Raw genomic sequence first — 19,546 nt, 5'->3', positions numbered from 1 at the left:
GTGGTCAGGCGCATGTGACCACCATTGTACGTGAGAGGCGCCGATTGCTTACTGTCAGGCAATCCGTTTGCTTGTTTTTCTTCTACTGCCATAACAAGGGAGAGACAGACACTAGGTGAAAAAGACTGAATTATGTTCAGCACTCAAAGATTTATACACAACACATTTTCATGTGAAATACACGTGGATTCCCACTAAGTAATAACTCTCGACCTAAATAGTTGCCTATTTCAGGCCTCTAGATAAATCCAGTTGACATTTAGCTTAGGCATAATATTTATGTTTGAAATTACTTTGGAGGCATTTAAGACGGATAATATATTATTACTATACACGTTGTGTGCCGTACATGAGGTGTCATTGTGGTAGATAAAGGTTACTGTTTAAAATAAAATGAAGTGTGTTAGGTGACAATTTACATATATAACCTCACGCCTGTCTCCCATGGGGTTAGGCAGAGACAATGGAACGCCAATCGCTACGAATCTTACATACTTCTTTCGCTTCATCAACAGTAGACTGTTACACTGACACTTAGTAGACTAAGTGTACGTTTAATTTGACCCTGGTTTATTAAATCGCCAATCTGATATCAGAAATGTTAACTGTGACAGTTACTCTATATAATAAGCACATACTTATATCATCAAGTTTCCACCAAAGATACAGTAAAATCACAAGGAAAATATTCAATAAAAAATATTCGAGAATCGAGCAAGACTTTTTAGCTAACTGTTAAAAAGTTATGAAAAACTTGACTGAACATTATGAAAAGATCAGCTGAAATAATATTATTCGGAAAGAATATTCTCTATAGGTAGTATTCAAAAGGTTATTGTTCAAGTTCAAAGACTTTGAAATATCCTTGGAATCTACTTATTTAACCTTACAATAGGAACCAGGTAATAATAACCAGATATATTTCCTGTCAATATATCTTTATGTAATATTCTGTAACGGAATTCTTTATATTCTTTTGTTATTATTTGTATACTCGGTTTATTAACCCTGTATTTTTTTTTAAGTTTCCTTGAATATTTTATGGATAACAATTTTCGACAACTTGATAAGGGTCTACCTAATGCGGACTACCTAGCGGGTTTATCGGGGCTCCGGCTCAAAAAGCAGAAGTAGGAACGGTGTGGTTTTTAGTCAGTAAGAGTTTGACACTCCCTCTCGCTTCGCCCAAGGTGAGAGAAGTCATTGGATGATTTCTCTCCCTTAAAAACCAGGGAGACGCTGGATGCAGGTTGCTTCCAACCGGCCTATCTGGGAGTCACTAGGGGAGGCATATGTTCAGCAGAGGTCTTGTGCCTCATATATGATAATGATCACAATAAAAAGGTTCGATACCATTAACAAAAAACGTTTACATATTCCTTTACAAAAGAGAACTCATTAAAAAGTAAAATTTCCATTTACACAGACATTTTTGTTTGAGTAAAACAGGAATAATTAATTATAGCAATAATATGTAAGTACTAGGAGGAAACAGAACATTAACTTTTATTTAACAACAAAAATACTTGTTTCCTTTGTCGGTCGCCGGTATTAGGTAATTATGTAACCATAAGGCCTTATTTACATGAGCGCTTTTTTAACGTTTGTGTTAAAATTCGACTCTGGTATGTATGTAATGCAATTTAAACTCTAATGCTCAAACCCTAGCATTGAAATCTGTCTGTATCGATAAGAACGCCGAATTTAAAAAAAATGCATTTGTTCTATTCGAACGGCTTTTAAACGCGCTTTTATTGAGTAATTTTGTATTTTTACGCTAAGTGTTTGGTGTTAGAGACTAAATTGCATTGCAAACCATTGAACGTGCGTTAAAATAACTCTCGTGTGAACCGGCCCTTATTATATTTACCTAACTGCGCAACAGTAAGTTAAAGTTCACGGTTAATTCCAAAACAATTAAGTAATTGATTACTACGGTAAAAATTCAATTACGCGTACAATTGTTTTGGGAATCAAAGAAATTAAATTAGAGTGGTATAGGTTCGTTTGGTGGTTGGTTTCTGGAAAAACAATTCTAATTTAATTTTGTTGTTATATCGTGCTTGCTGTTTCTTAGGTGAGATGTAATTAGGTACGAGTTTGTGTTGAACGAGTCACATATAGGCGTCATACTAAGAATTTGTGTCCCAAGACGACAGAAATTATTAGATTTCCCCCTAAAAAGTCTAAGTCATAAGCATGAATTTTCAACATTAGTCGACTTTTATTGTACTTGTAGATCAAAAAGCTCACAAGCGCCACCTACTGAGCGCAGAAACTTCAAATGTCAAGTTAACTAAATAAAGTGTTGCTAATGATTAATTATTATCTTTAGGAATCTTAAAATGGCGGCAAATGAATTTACTATCCAATGTTCAGCTTTAAATTTACGAAAGGAATGAAGAAATCAGAAACGTTTCCATTTTTATGCCGTCCAAGTTTTATTTCGACAAGTGACCTTTTGTATATTTAATGGTAAATTTTAATAATACGAATTAATGTGTTCAGTGTACCGATTTCCTTTTATATGCACTGGTTTTGTGTCTATGTATAGTTGTGTGTTGCACTGACGCTTATAACCTATTTACACATAAAGGTCAAATTCCTTTAATCGATTCTCAACCTTAACACTTTGATATAAAGATGAAAATGTATCAAATAATTTTGACATTTAAGACTAATTTGATGCCTGTACTGTACTTTATAATATAAACCGCAACATTGTATGTAACGAACAGCTCGCATCGATTGATAAATATCTAACGAGTTTGTGACAATATAAACTGAACTTTATTACATTACTGATTAAAGTCGAAAATAGGAAACTAAAATTATTGATCTCTGTTATTGCTGGTGTATACTCATGTGGGGCCTAAATATTCTTTTCACTAAACAAACATTGAAATACAAATAATGTTTTCATTTGTATGTTAAGGTACTGAAACTGGCAAATCCTTTGTATTTACCGACGTAGAGTAGTACGAACAATTATTTTAATTACATAAGCGTCCACAAGCCCGCATCATAGCATTCCGTATGACGTCATCAGTACGCATCGCATGTTGGCATTGCCGATGATGCGGTCCGTACGATGCGGATCAGTGGACGCAGTTGTATGAGTTTCTACACTAAAGGACATCGGGCGTTTTTTACCCGATTTTTTAAAAGTCGCGAACATAAACCAAAATATTTTTAAATGATAGTGTTTGCAATCATATTAAATACTAGCTTTTGCCCGCGACTTCGTTCGCGTGGAATAGTGACTTCCGGCAAATTTTTGGTTTTAACCACATAGTTCCCGATCTCGCGGGATCTCTTCAAAAATGAGATGTGGAAGATATTCCAGGGAACTCTTCAAAAATCAACATAATGAGCTCTGCGTTTGAATTTAATAGATGTATACTCACTTAGGGCATTGAAAAAATAGTTTAAAAACGGACTTAAACTAACTTAAAACTAAAGAAAGCTACGAATTACGAATTTATAACAATTAAAAAAGAAACTATATTACAACCTATCCTCTATGCTATAATAACCAAGCTTAAACTAAATAATTTAAAAGAAACGACTTAAATCTAATCTAATTAATTTATAAATTAGACTTACAATTTTATTAAAAAAACTAACTACAGTAACTACTAATAATCGATATCAAACTAAACCTACGTTAAATAGTTTAACCAAAAAACCAGGAAAACCCAACAAATAAACTTATTAATTGACAAATACAACGAAACCAATTTAGAATATACGAAACAGCAGGACCACTACAGACAAATAATCATACGCCTGATAATACACTTTTTCTACGATAGTACCGAAGCGCTCGGCCGATACCCAACCAAATGAATGTAACGAAACCATAGCGCGATCTATTTCGATCCCAACGCCATCTATCGAGGATAAAGACAACTTGGATTATTTATTTATACTCCGTTCGGGCATTTTCTTTGTACTAAAAGTTTAATTATATTGATATTATTTTTTTCATACCTTTTTACTATTTATTTACTTTTTTTCGATGAATTAAAACAATAACATGAACCGAAGTCGTGTAACGATCTACATAGAATTATCTATACTCCGTTAGAGCATTTTCTTTGTACTAAATGTTTTATTATATTGATATTATTTTTTTCATACCTTTTTACTATTTATTTACTCTTTTTCGATAAATTAAAACAATAACATGAACCGAAGTCGTGTAACGATCGACATAGAATTATTTATAAATAGCTTTTGCCCGCGACTTCGTTCGCGTGGAATAGTGACTTCCGGCAATTTTTTGGTTTTAACCACATAGTTCCCGATCTCGCGGAATCTCTTCAAAAATGAGATGTGGAAGATATTCCAGGGAACTCTTCAAAAATCAACATAATGAGCTCTGCGTTTGATTTTAATAGATGTATACTCACTTAGGGCATTGAAAAAATAGTTTAAAAACGGACTTTAACTAAAGAAATATTATAATCTTTCCGAACTTAAGATGAAAACTAACTTAAAACTAAAGAAAGCTACGAATTACGAATTTATAACAATTAAAAAAGAAATTATATTAGAACCTATCCTTTATGCTATAATAACCAAGCTTAAACTAAATAATTTAAAAGAAACGACTTAAATCTAATCTAGTTAATTTATAAATTAGACTTACAATTTTATTAAAAAAACTAACTACAGTAACTACTAATAATCTATATCAAACTAAACCTACGTTAAAAAGTTTAACCAGAAAACCAGGATAACCCAACAAATAAACTTATTAATTGACAAATACAACGAAACCAATTTAGAATATACGAAACAGCAGGACCACTACAGACAAATAATCATACGACTGATAATACACATTTTCTACAATAGTACCGAAGCGCTCGGCCGATACCCAACCAAATAATTGTAACAAAACCATAGCGCAATCTATTTCGATCCCAACGCCATCTATCGAGGATAAAGACAACTTGGATTATTTATTTATACTCCGTTCGGGCATTTTCTTTGTACTAAAAGTTTAATTATATTGATATAATTTTTTTCATACCTTTTTACTATTTGTTAACTTTTTTCGATGAATTAAAACAATAACATGAACCGAAGTCGTGTAACGATCGACATAGAATTATCTATACTCCGTTAGAGCGTTTTCTTTGTACTAAAAGTTGTATTATGTTATATTTTTCATTGCTTTTTACTATTTTGTAAAAACAAATTTCCAATGAATTAAAACAATAACATGAACTGAACAATTGTAATTACACCATTGCGCGATCAACGCCATCTATCTACGGAGTATAGGAACAGCCCGACATTGTTCAATTCCGTTCTATAAGTACGAAATTGAACAATAGATGGCGCTGTATGTCCGGAATAAATTTATTTTTTATTTTATTTTATTTTTATTTTATTTTTATTTTTATTTTATTTTTATTTTATTTTTATTTTTATTTTTATTTTTATTTTTATTTTTATTTTTATTTTTATTTTTATTTTTATTTTTATTTTTATTTTTATTTTTATTTTTATTTTATTTTTATTTTTATTTTATTTTTAATTTATTTTTATTTTATTTTTGTTTTATTTTTTATTTTTGAAATAAAAATATATCTATGTCCTTTCTAAGGTTCTAAACTATATCTGTACCAAATTTCAACCAAATCCGTCAAATATGACGTACAAAAATCCGTAGCATAGAATGTTCGACGTGATTCTTTAATTTGACATAACTTTTTTATTTATGAACCGATTGACATGAAACAAACACTAAATGTAAATTTAAGCATCCCACAATATATTCGTGAAAACCGCATCCAACTCGGATCAGCCGTTTCTGAGATTAGCGCGCACAGACGAACAGACAAACAGACAAACAGACAAACAGACAAAAAAAAAGTTAATTACATTTTTGGGTTCGACATCGACATAACAATAACCCCTGCTATTTTTTTTATTTTTATTTTCAATGTACAGACAGCACTTTTCTACGATTTTATTATATGTATAGATTGTGTAGTTATTTTGATTCACAATAATGGGAAAATGGAAATAATTAGTAAAATGAAAATGATATTTTAAGTTGACTATTTTTCCTAATTACTAAACGACCGCTCAGTAAGTTAAAATATCACTCCGTGGTATTTTTATAAACCCAATCAGACTAAATCCGTCAAGTTGATGTGCATGTTTCGTTCTCACTCTCGCCCATAGTCTTAAAACTGGTATTATGTTGCGCTCGCGCGGGTAGCTAGCTTATCTTACTACATCGCAGTCCTTCGTCATCATCATCGCAGTCCTTCGCCAAAAGTTAAGAGAAAAATATGTTGTTTTAATTATTTTTGATTCCCTTTTTCCTCTTCAATTATTGCCCAAAAACATTTATAAATATTTTTTAAATGTCCAATTTCTCCTTATTGCCACGACCCACAGATATGGGAACTATACCATTGTGAACTAGATTTAATTGCCTATCCACCGTACCTAATTTTATTTTTGTTCGCCGTAGGTAAGTGTCCCATACAAAAATGCCCGATGTTCTTTGACTTAATTACATATACGTCGATCTAACTTTTATTTACTTATTAATATTCTGTTAACTACCTATTTATTATTAGATGTGTTGGTTATTAGCTGAAGTAATTGTGTGTTTAATAAAATTCTATGTCTTTGTGTAAAAGCGGGCGCAGTCGGCCATTTTGTTTTGTTACAATTTTTATTCTGTGGACGGTGGTATTGGCGCGAACGCCATTTTTTAATAAAAATCTAAGTATCTGTGTACGAAATATTATTCTAAATTTTATTAGTAAATGGTACAATAATATTGTACAATAATGTTCTAAGTATAAAATTTTTAAGTGTTGTAATTTTTCTATTCAAAGCCTATTTTACTGGCTGTGCTCGCACTTACTCTATTCACTGTCACAGATCACTAAACACTAGTTTTGTCGATGAAAATAAATAAATAAAAAAAGCGTGTTTTCCAAGTTGAGAAAAGGATGCTGTTATGTTATGAAAAAGTAATTTTCTTAATAAAATTAATGAGTACACGTCTGACTTCAGACCACAGGAATAGAATAGCTATAGAATACCTTTTAAATAGCTTCTTTTAAGTTGTAGGCATAACATATTTTCCTCAAAGCAAACTCTGGGATACCTTTGGTGGGAACCGTGAATTTTTTTAAACGTTGCCCCACATTAGGATTTTCTCCTGTGTCGTGGGTGCGTTTACAAACATACAAGTTCACATACACATAACACCCAGACCCGAAACAACAATTTGTGATCACACAAAGAGTTGCTCCGTGCGGGAATCGAACCAGCTACCCATTGCGCGGCAGCCAGTTGCCCAGTCACCGCACCAACCGTGCAGTCCCTTATTATTGTTTTTATTTTTCTCAGTGTTTATTTTTCTTTTAATTTACAAAAGGCAACACTTTAAAAGCTTTAAAAGCTTTAAAAGGCAACACTTCCTATAAGATAAAACTACTAAATAATGTTACGGTAGTGTATTTATCCCAATATTTTTCCGTTTTGTTCATTTTATTATGATTTGAGAGATATTTCTTTCCCGTAGCTTTTCCCGAAATGTCTGGTAGTGGCCCGCACTGAATCTTAACTACTTGCAGTCACTATTCTACGCGGGTTGACTGTCAATGAGAGACCGATAGTAAGCCTGAAGTAGTTGGAAGGATAATTCCAACCCACTGATCTATGGTTCCCAAAGCCTTTTGTTTAACCGGGAACAAAACCAAAGGAGGGTTAGGAAAACTTAAGGAGAAAAATAAGACAATTTTGATTTTAGTTTATGATTAATATACCAGGCATACCTAATAGCAGACTTCGTGCTATTACTCAGAAATTTTCGAAAAACCAAAAAAAGACTGTATTGCTTATGGGAATCGAACCCGAGGCCCCTTGCCCAGCAGTCGCACTTGCAACCATTTGACCAAAAATGGCGCTGGGCAAGGGCGCGAACCAAGAGTCCATGGATAAGTAATATACCTAAATATGATAAAAAAACACCCAACAAACAAGACACTGCTTCACTTATATGTGTCAAGAATAGATAAATCACTACATAGTATAAAACAAAGTCGCTTTCTCTGTCCCTTTGTATGCTTAAATCTTTAAAACTACACAACGGATTTTGAAAACTAAGGTTTATACGTATAATACATGCATAATATATCACCATTGCACCCATGCAAAGCTGAGGCGTGTCGCTAGTATATGATATAATAGAAAACAAACACATTATTCAACACTAATGACCTTTATAGTGTTAATAGTGGCTGCAAAGTTCATTGAACCACACAAATATTGGCCTAGCAACCACGTGATTGTTCCAAGTCGAGACCGCGGGCAAACAAGCGCAGTTGCTATACAACCTATCGCTTGAACCTTCTTAGTTTGGTCTGATGATCTAACTTTAACTATCGAACTTCAAACGAAGCTTAATGAACTTGCCAACGCTTGCAGGGATTGCTACTCGTGACATCAGTTTCTTGCAAGATGCAAGTCTCAGGATACTGGTCTGAAGTAGTAGTAAAGACTGATTAATCCGCTTGATCAACGGTATCGGTTTGTTATTTATTTTATTTCATTACTCTTTTTCCATTAGTTTTCATCAAGAGTCTAATGTTTTATATAAGGTTAATATTCTAAAGATATGCAATGTATGTTAACATAACGTTACATGCTAGTTTGTGTTGCCCCATATTAGGATTTTCTCCTATGTCGTAGGTGCGTTTACAAACATACATTTTCACATACACATAACACCCAGGCCCGGAACAATAATTTGTGTATAACTGTCGTTCCATACAGGTATCGAACTCGCGACGCGTTGCAAGGCAGCCGGTTACCCATGTGTCAGGTTTCATTCAGCCCATTAGGTGAACATTTTGGTGAACCTCCTCAAGTTGCTAGATTAAGATTTTACGTACAATTAAAATACAAAATGGAGTCACGTCTTGTTTAAAGAAAACTTAAAGTAAACAATTTAATATCGTGGTTCATTTTAATATAGACTAAAAATAACTCAATTATTCTAAATTGCAAAGATAAATAACTTTAATGTGATATAAAATAAGGTGCAGTTTGCTACGAACCCAGCCCGCCCTCGTTAAGCAGACCGCCTTAATAATATAGTGCTAATGTAATGAAGTTTACTAGAAATCTTATAAAATGAACAGGATTTCTATCTGAGGGCTTAGTACGAGTTTGCTTTACGTTTAACGAGATCGAAACGCGCGCGCTCTCGGGGCTCTGATTGGTTGGTTCATTCAAGCTGGCCAATCAGAAACGCCGAACGCGCTCTCGTTTCGATTTTGAAAAACGTAAAGGAAACTCGTACTAAGGAAAGATGTGGGAATAATAAATGTCTTAACAAGAAGATTTTAATGAAACCCTGTAATAAAAATTGAAAAATGTGGTTAAATGAGTTCTTGGTAAACATTTACTTACTTTATACAGTTTGATGAGAAGGTATGATTGTTGATAAAACCTGAAGATATTAGGTAGTAGATTTTTTATGTCTTATCTTTTTAAAACTGTCAGCTAAAGCAACAGGTGCATTTTCTTTAAAGAAAAAACCTTTGCGTCCATGTTTGACTTGAAATACAAACATTTACAAGACAAGAATAATAAGAAAAAACGTTTGAAAATTTTTTTTATAATATTCCATACATAGTGAAACTCATATTCATCTATTATGACATGTAAGTAAGTTTGCTCACCAGCATTTATCTTGGTAACAGCGGGGAGCGAAGTGTTGTCGGATAAATTATTATAAAATATTACGCGGTAGTTATTGTTCAACAGGGTTTGTATCATCATAGTTTGTCTTGTTGAAAAACTTACTAAAGTTCCCAATAAAAACATTATAATATATTATTAGCGGCGGGAATTCAGTTTTGAGTATCAATTAGAATCAATAAACAATTTCGTGTCATCGACCTTTGCACTATATATGTCTATGACACATCATCTCAGCAACCGTGTCAACACAACGGGCTCAACTACGCCCCCTTCAGCGACCTAACCGAACTACTCGTATTGACTCAAGAATATTATGTCATTGACATCATTAATTATAACTACAGCCGAAATCTAATAGATGGCCATGTATTGTACTCAGGAACAATAGCTATCCTCTACATATACGAGTATATTAGTGAAAAGTCTACTAGATACTTACTAACCACTTGAACATTTTCAAGGAGGCATAAAATCGCTATCTATATTTTATCATGAAGAGAAAAAGTCCGTAATTTATCGTAGGTATATCGTCGTCTTATCGTCGTCTAAGTACATTTTTACTGAACGAAATTCCCCTATCCCAAACAATTTCAAAAGTCCGTTCACATCGACCCTTGCCCAAGCGTCTGCCTTTCATACTAAGTCAGACGTTTAACCCCTCAGAGGAGAGCACTTCAGACGCTCAGTACCTGACGGCCATACCATCTTCCTGAAGAGGCGCTTAAGGTCACTTATACGAAATTCGTATGCAGATGCAAACGTGCCGTGTTCCTTAAAGGGAAACCTGAGAACATGTCTATATGCATAGCAAGTGCATGAATATTTAGGAAGTGTCCTCGACAATCTTGTTTGCATTCAAATTTTCTTGCCTCGAAGCAAGCTGTTGTGCCCTTTTTTCTACCGTGATAGTTCTAAGATTGCTTTCAGGAAAGCTCTTTAGAAAATTTTCTTAGGTTTGAATCATTTAATATTCTATTCATTCGAAAAAGAAATCTATTCGTCTAGTTAGTTAAAAAGTTATCAAACCATAGCGTTTACCGCATTTAAAAATAAAAAGGAACTTTTAAATTATTTCAGGCAGAGTGCACCGTTGGCTCGTCCTCATTCAACTTTATCAAAAGTAAGGATCTTAAAACCATTTCCTGTGAAAATCGTCTAAAGGTATTCTCGGTCGAATATTTCAAGATAACCTCAAGATTTTAAGTGGAATACCTCACCGGATTACCAGCAAAGCTTATTTATAAAGTAAACGTCTTCTCGAGGGTACTTCGTCATTATTTGAATAGAAATGTATGTTTAGACAGTCGTGGAGCACGACCAAAGAGTTCACTCAAATCAAAATTAAATTAGTACAGAATTGACACGTTGTCAAGTCGGAAATTTAATTAATATACGCCGCGGATTCCAAGGAATGGTCTCATCTGTTTACTGGGAAAAGCTTCGGTCGTAAAACCTGGTTCTTTAGTGAGATAAAACCGATAGCGGCTGTCAAATCCGCAAATTGAATTTGCCATTACTAGAAATCAGTGGTGGAGCTCATCTGTAATTAAAGTCGTACTTGAGGATAGTGCCTCGATTCTGATTTAAAACTATTATATTCTCATACAAGCGTCTATATAAATGTGAACAGATACAATATTATACCTGGTTATTTGTGTCCGGAACATCAGAAGTATTGAGAGTTGGAAGGCTGTACTGATGTCAACAGTCTGAGTTTCTTTTGAACTGAAACAAAAATAATCACAATTCAATTTTTGTGTTTTAGGATTTGCACGCTTTACTACACGCATAGAGGATAACATAAAACAGTAGAAAAAACCGTATTAATTTGTAGCATATTTCTTTTTTATGGGATAGGAGGCAAACGAGCAGGCGGATCACCTGATGGTAAGCGATCAGCGCCGTCCACCACCCGCAACACCAGAGTATTGCATTGCCAACTTTTTGAATAGCTATACGCTCTTTTCTTGAAGGTTTGCAGGTTGTATCGGTTTGGGAATACCGCCGACGACAGCACATTCTACAGTTTTGTTACTCGTATGCGAGGCAGAAGGTTTCTTTTACTTCTTTCTGTATTTGCATTTTAAAGTGACAGTTAATCATTAAAGTACCGATCAATTTAGCAGCCATTTTAAGCATTTCCTAAAATAGCATGCTCCTGGAACCCCTATCTTTAGGTGGTGCTATAAATAGCATCCACTTCCTACAAAATGAATTCAGGTCAATCAAGGGAAGCCTGTGAACGGGGATTTTAATCCTCCATCCATTTGGAGACCGTTAATCATGAGCTTTGCAAAGAAACGCGGATTCATCTTCTAGCACTTCCTAATAAAATTAATGATTCAAAATGTTTGGACATTAATGGCGGCGCAGCGTTTAAAGGCGTTGCTCAGAACCAATATTTTATTGTGTTTGAAGTGTCTTTGATTCTAAATAATTAATTTTCTATTATTATAAAATGAGACTTGAAATTAATAGCATTACTATAGGAAAACTGTCTTGGAATTTTCTTTCTTTGACTTGGAGTACAATGTACACCCACTTTTCACCATTTATGATATAAGTCACATGTAATAGGGGGTGGGCCTATTGCCATATACTGGGCACAATTCCTGATCTCGTGATACTGAGAAATTTTCCATAAACCGAAAAAACCCTGTAATACTTTACCCGACCCTGGAATTGAACGAGTCAGTAGCATCACATGCCGTAATGTGCACCTCTGCCCACCTCTTCTGGGATAAAAGGCGTGACGATACAATACGATACGTTGACTTTAAATACCTACGCAATTAGATTTATGTGTGTGCTAACTTTAAAAATTATGTTTACGAATTCTCCGATATCTTTTATTTCTATTTCTTTTTAGTCTTTATGAAGCTATATTACATAATATCATATACTTAACTTATTATTAGTCCAAATGAGTTACATACACACCCTCCTTAAACTGTCCAAAACAACTAGGGTCTGACAGTAATGTCAACACGGCTTTTCAATTTGCTTGTTCAAAGGGAAAACGCTAATGTTCGCACTCATGAATCAATTCGTTCAGTTCAATCATTCATTCACACATGACGCAGTGATTAGTGCAATCATTCGTTCGCTGAATGAACGGGAATTATGTTTAACTTGTGTGCTGTGGATTAGGTTCTGGTGTTCCCAATGCTGCTGGATTGATGCTGAGTTCCACAAATTGAACGCAAAAGGATTAGTTTGGTTATGAGTTGCAGTTGCTTAGTTGAATGTTTTGATAGTTTTATAAACTTTTATGATTTTCAAATACTTAATAAGCATTTTGAATTTTCTCCTAAAAACCACGCCGAAACCCTGGGCTTTTCCACCAGAGGTGTGCTATGTAGCTATGCTACTAAGGTATAATAGTTATGCTGTGAAACTATGTGATTGTTTCCACTGATACTAAGCTACGTAGCTGTGTGAGGAAGATGCGTAGCTCGAGTATGCAATGTATCGATAGTAGGGAAGCCATCAATAGCACGCATCCACAGCACACAACTTTTCATATAAAACATAGCTTAGCCGAGTTCGTTTCCAATGAATATGATTGGTGGAAGCCAAACGCATCCTAATACAAAACTATCTATAGAGAACTGTATCATCACTTTCAATAATGATACTCTATTGAAAGTAGCGTGTTTACACGCTATTTATAAGGCAATAAATAAAACCTTAATGGCATCATTATTGACATAAGGTTAATGATCACATCGTTGAATAAATACATCAGTTCCTGCTCTTTATTTGTATTAATAAATGTCAGAAAAAGGAAAATGGATGTCAAACAACAATAATAATTCAATGTAAACATCGTTCGTATTTATTTGTTCACCAAAGCAACGGTTTGTGAATTCCACATCCAAGGGATTTCAAACTTGGACAGCCCATGAATAGGAAGTGCGAAAGGATTTCGAAAAGGATTATAGGATTTTGGAACGCTACCACCATAAGCCGAAACTGCCAGCAACACCTGACAATGGATTAAAAGTTAATCAAATTCCATGTAAATAATTTCGAGCGTGAGAAACAGGAGTTGTTCGCGTTCGGTGTTCCCAAGCTATCGCTGTTTTTGTTTAATTTCCAATAAAAAGCAACGCTCGGGTACAAAGGGCGCTATCACGAAATTGCTTCCGATGTGATTTCGGAAGTTTTCGAGCGGATCATTTTGATCAAGGAAAAATAGAGGCTGCAGCTGTCGATATTTTCGCGGAACCTCGAAAAGGATTTTTTCAAACTCTTCCCAATATATTGTTAGTTATGTTGCTTGTAATATACGGGCCTTTTCCTCTTATGAAGGTCTGACGGGAAGTACTACTTAAGTTTAAGTAGCAATAAAGATTAGAGTGATGCTGCAGGGTTTCTTGTAAATATCCGAAAGTTTGGAAGATGATGGGAGGTTTTTGTGCTCACATAATGTTACGTCTTCATTTTCTACTTAACACAGACTTACGGACTGTTTGGGTGGATTTAAGATGATTATGGACACATAAATGATGATATAAACCGGTAAATAAGTAGACATATCACCTGATGGTAAGTAATTGTCGCCTCCCATGGACACCCGAAACACCAGAAGCGTTACAAGTGCGTTGCCAACCTGGATGCGTTGCGTGGGTAGGAATCGGAGATTGGGAAGATTTGAAAGGGGGGTTATTGGGTCTCCGGTAACCTCACATACACAACGTAAGCGTTGTTTCACGTCAGTTTTCTGTAAAGCAGTGGTATCACTCTGGTCAAGCGGCCCATTCGTGCCGAAGCAGTGCACTCCTATACGTAAATTTCTTCGTTCTTCAATAAATGAACTAATTTGCTCAGTGCTTTGAGTGCAAACTCCGTGTACGCCAGTTAACATATTAGCTTGATGCCCATCTTTATGGCCCCCACTTCACAAGTGCGCGCATTCTCATAAAATTCTTTACGGTCTCACTGCGGATGACTTTCTAAATAAAAACTGAAGGGATTTGCTTTATTATTGCTTTAAGTTCTTTTACTTGTACCTCACTATGAGATAACAATAGCAATTTTCTACCCTAGTGTCATGTGAAAAGAAGAAATAGGTATTAGCAGGAATCTCCACAGGAATCTACACTTTGGAACGAGCTTCACTAGACTAACCGACAGACAGACTATTTTTTTTAATATTGTTTTAACGTCTAAGTGCCTTCCCGGTCTATTTAAAATAAATAATTTTGACTTGACATTGACTTTGCAGATTCGTTATCATTATTAAAGATTTAAAAAATCCGTACTTTTTTTACTAATACAGGTTTGAAGTTGTTTGTGTCTTTTTGCAAATTATCACGTTTAATGTTATCATAATGACTTTTAAAAACTTATACAGTCCTTACTAAATCAAAAACGTCATCTTTACGAGAAACCAATGTCTATTTCACGTCACACATAAAACTAACAATAGATTGAACAGCCAAATGCTTAAGGAAAACATCGTAAGGAAACGCATACATTTGCAATAAAATGCTACGTGGGTATTCTCATAAAAGTGCCGTTAAGTAGCCAACTGGTACCAGAATCACGGAGCCCGCGCCTCGACTGGCAGGAGACTGTCTTTCTACCACAATTGGAACGAAACTGTCTTTTTATGATATCGATTGTGAATTTATGGATGGTTTCATTTTCTTGCCATTTTTCTGGCTGATTTGTTGCAATGAGGAAAAATTATGGATCTCCATTTTTCTTCTTCCTTTTTATTTTTATGGAAATAAATAATGAAACCGACCGGAGTGATACCACAGACTCACAGAAAATTGACGTGATACAATGAGGAGTATACAAGAGTGAGATTGCAATCTTCCCAATCACCGATTCCCCGAACTCCCAAAAGCCCGGCAACGCACTTGTAACGCCTCTGGTGTTTCGGGTGTTCATGAGCGGCGGCGATTATTTACCATCAGGTGATCCGTCTGTTCGTTTACCAGCTTATATCCTAAAAAAATGAAATAAGGTAGTTTTGCTATTCTTACAATTTGAAATTTCATGATATCATCATCTTACTATTTTCATCCAATTGCTTATTACATCTGCCACGCATTTCTAGCAAACATCTAAAAGTTCCAAAAACAGCAACACTCTAAATATTTCCTTCAATTCCAAGATCACAACACAACCTGTTACAGCACTATACTACCATTCGCAAATATTCACGCAATTTCATCAGCACACTCCTAAAGCCTGGGTATATTTCTCATATTGTCTGCAATAGTTAAGGAGCTAGAATTTACGGCACGCCAGGTGCTACAAGCGCTCCTTTGTTCCTATTTGCTACATACACGCAACGCGGCCATATTGGAAAAAATATACTCGATATTCGCTTGTCACAAATATTTTGAGCCTTGAGGAAATTTTGCTCGCACTATTTTTGTTGGCTGCGATGGGATCAAGTGTGTGGGATTTATTGGTTTTGTAGATTTAGATAGTAAAATTGTATTTGTTTGTTTGTTAATAATACTGAAATTGTAAGTGGATTGTGTTGGTATTTTTGGTTGTTGGTAAGGGATTTTATCGGGTAAGAATTGAAACAAGTTACGAGATTTATGTTACCAAATACCATTTTACTCAATCTTAAGATTCCTAAGTCACATTTGCAACTATGGAGACCATTATAACCAAAAATGCATATGAACATCATACATTGAACCCTTTTAAACTCACACAACTAGGTCCCAAGGAAGCTAAAGGCGATAAATAACTAAAGGTCCTCACAAGAAGGCGAAACGTTATCGCTTGAAATTGATGACTGCTGTAATATCCACTTACAGCGCTGGATGTGACGGTCGCCACCATATCGTGACGTCATAACCAGGCATCAATCATGGCCGACTTGCCACCATATGTCGCTGCTGCCGGATTAGTTGGTCGATGTATGGAACACAACTATGTGTTCTATCATGCGACGCGATGCAAATCTAATATCTAATATTAGATCCATTGGGTTGTTGTTTTGGGCAAATATCTATATCTGCATCGCAGTCTTTGAATGGATGGATGATAAAGGAAAATATTGTGTTGAGTATATCAACCGGAGTGATATCACAGCTTCCCAGAAAACCGACATGATAAACGCTTGCTTTGTGTTTCGTTGTCATCACAATCCCTGATTCCCCAACAACCCTTAAATTCCTAACCCCCAAAAGGCCAGCAATGCACTTGTAATGCCTCTGGAGTTTTGGGTGTCCATGGGCGGCGGCGATTGCGTAGCATCAAGTGATCCGTCTACTCGTTTGCCAGCTTATACCATAAAAAAAAATATAATCCACACAACATTATATTTTTCACAAATACATCAGTCTTAGTGGACTTCATTATAATCAAAAATGACCTTATTCCGTGCACAATATTACCTATAGATAATCCCAAGTAGAATAATTATACATCCAATAGAAGCCACTGGCAACTATTCTTCAAAGAAACGGTGGAACATTGAATTCCTATTATAAGATGAAGTTAAAGTATTAAACCAATTTATTCTCCCAAGCTTATAGAAGTAGTGGAGGGTGCTCGAACCGTGGTCACTCTTTGTAACAGTTCCCATTGAGGAACCGCTGATTCCTTTCCTTTTGTCCGTTAATGTTCCTCATTTCCCTTTTATTATAAACTTTTCAACCGCAGAAAGATTTACGCCGCGATCGGTTCAAATTAATTGGTTAGCGAAATTAATTACTGAAAGTTAATTAACTTTCATATTTCCTACATTAATAACTTCTTGTGAGTTTACTAAAGTATATCGGTATTCAAAGGAAATTGGATTTTTCTTGAATAGAGTAGGTAAACGAAATTGCAAAGTAATGTGTGCTTTGAATGAGTATAATGAGCCAGTGGGAATTAAACCTTATGAATGTAATTTACTTCCATCTGACGTTAGAGCGTATAATGGAGCCTTTTGAGTCCAATTTTCATCGTCAAACGTTATATTTTTTCATAATTATAATGTTATACCTATTAAGTTTTCAAAATTCTAAAATTGCAATTGCAGACCTGGTGATTAATGCTCAAACCTTCCTCGTGTGAGACCTTTGGTAAGCAGTAGCCACTTATAGGCTGTTGATGATGATGATGATATGGTTCATAAATGAAACATAAGAATTCAAAGTTACAATTCGCAAATTAGATTTCATTTTATGGTTAAAATTTGAACCGAATGGCCCATAATTTTCTGTTCCCCATTACAAATTCCGTGTGTAACTCAAGCATTTGAAATTGGTACTTTGTGTCAACGCACTCGCAATAACACAGTCCATATTTTATATCCTCTTATGAACTTTGCACATACTGTATACACGGCTTCACAAGAAGCTATACATAACCATTATAACTTGGTCTCTCTTTATATGAACTCTTTGCAGATTCCAGTCAGTTTATACTGGTTTGTGTAGCTGTATGTTCGAGTTTAATTTAACTTAACTGTATCCAGATTTGAACGAGGTTTAACCATGTATGAAGGAAGAGATGTTAACATGTAGACCAGGTACGGTTAAATAAACTTGAGTTATTAATGGTTTTCACGTGCGGCGTTGAGTTAAGTACCTTTATCATAATAATATTGTCATTGTTAAAGTGTATCTCTAATGTTGAGGTGCGACGTTGTTTTAACAGAAGAAGTTTACGGTAATATATTATTATGAAGATTTTAAATAAATTAAGGTACAGATATTCATTCAGTTCAGTAAATAACACAACAAATGAAAGTTTGTTTGTTTGGAATTTTGGATGTTTGTCAGTCAATCACGCTGAAACTACTGAACGGCATTTCCTGAAATTTGGTATACGGACAGGGTGTGAGCTGACTAAGGTGATAGCATATTTTTTATCCCACAGGAATGCGGGCGAAGACGCTGGCCCATCAAGCCCTGGACTAAATTTTAGACTGCGTATTAATCAAATTTATTGTATGTAGTAAACTATAGAAAAACTAAACATGATTTTATGCGAAACAACTTTGAAAGCTGTTTGTAAAGTTAGTTTCTATTTTCCGCCAATAATAGAAACCCTTTATTTTTAACCGACTTAAACAAAGAAAGTCGAAGCGGTTTTTTTGGACATATTTTACTGAAAATTATTATCATACATCACGTCAGCACTGGCGGCCATTAGATTAACACAATTGTAACAACTCATGTAACATTTTAGACCTTTGTTACATCTGAGCTATAGCCGTGTCGCGTGTAAGGATCTAAATCATGCCTTAGTTCAGCCGGCAATACATTCGGCATTGTTAGTGGCGGTTGTCATCAATCAGCAGCGGTTGCCATGACAACCAGTTCAATTATACCATCTAAACGGCACAATAGGACGCAGAGCGCTAAATCATACATTCATCGTCTAGACTGTTAGTAAATACGCCAGTCTTATTCATTATTTCTATTTATATGGATGTACTGAGTGTTGTCTCAGAATTGGTCTGCAGTAACTTGATTAAAATTTATTTGGTTATAATTTTGTTGCTAAGTACCTTTAGTATGAGTTTACATTAAAAGTAATCGAAACGAGAGCGCATTCGGTGCTCTGATTGGTTGGTAAATTCGAGTCTTCCAATCTGTACTAAGGGTACGAAGAAATAGATAAAGTTTGGGTGATGCACGTCATACTGCATGGTGAGTACGGTGGCTGGGCAACCGGCTAACGTGTAGCGTGTTCGTTTTCCGTACGACGCAACTCTGTGTGATCCACAAATTGTAGTTTTGGGTCTGGGTGTCATGTGTAGGTGAACTTGTATGTTTATAAATGCACCCTCGACACTTGAGAAAATCCAAGTGTATGG

At 35.1% G+C, this 19,546-nt stretch overlaps 1 protein-coding gene across 1 annotated transcript in view; it reads right to left on the bottom strand.

Moving 5' to 3' along the window:
* LOC118269274 (metabotropic glutamate receptor 2) overlaps positions 1–19,546 on the bottom strand; it is a 212,100-nt gene that overhangs the window by 150,626 nt on the left and 41,928 nt on the right. Inside the window, exon 2 of the mRNA XM_035584299.2 lies at positions 11,398–11,478. The gene's annotated coding sequence lies outside the window, so the exon portion shown is untranslated. The remainder of the gene's footprint in view (positions 1–11,397; positions 11,479–19,546) is intronic.

Source organism: Spodoptera frugiperda, chromosome 2 (genome assembly GCF_023101765.2).
Source record: "Spodoptera frugiperda isolate SF20-4 chromosome 2, AGI-APGP_CSIRO_Sfru_2.0, whole genome shotgun sequence".
NCBI lineage: Eukaryota > Metazoa > Arthropoda > Insecta > Lepidoptera > Noctuidae > Spodoptera > Spodoptera frugiperda.
The sequence above is the reverse complement of the archived record's forward strand: the minus strand, read 5'-3'. Positions and strand labels throughout refer to the sequence as shown.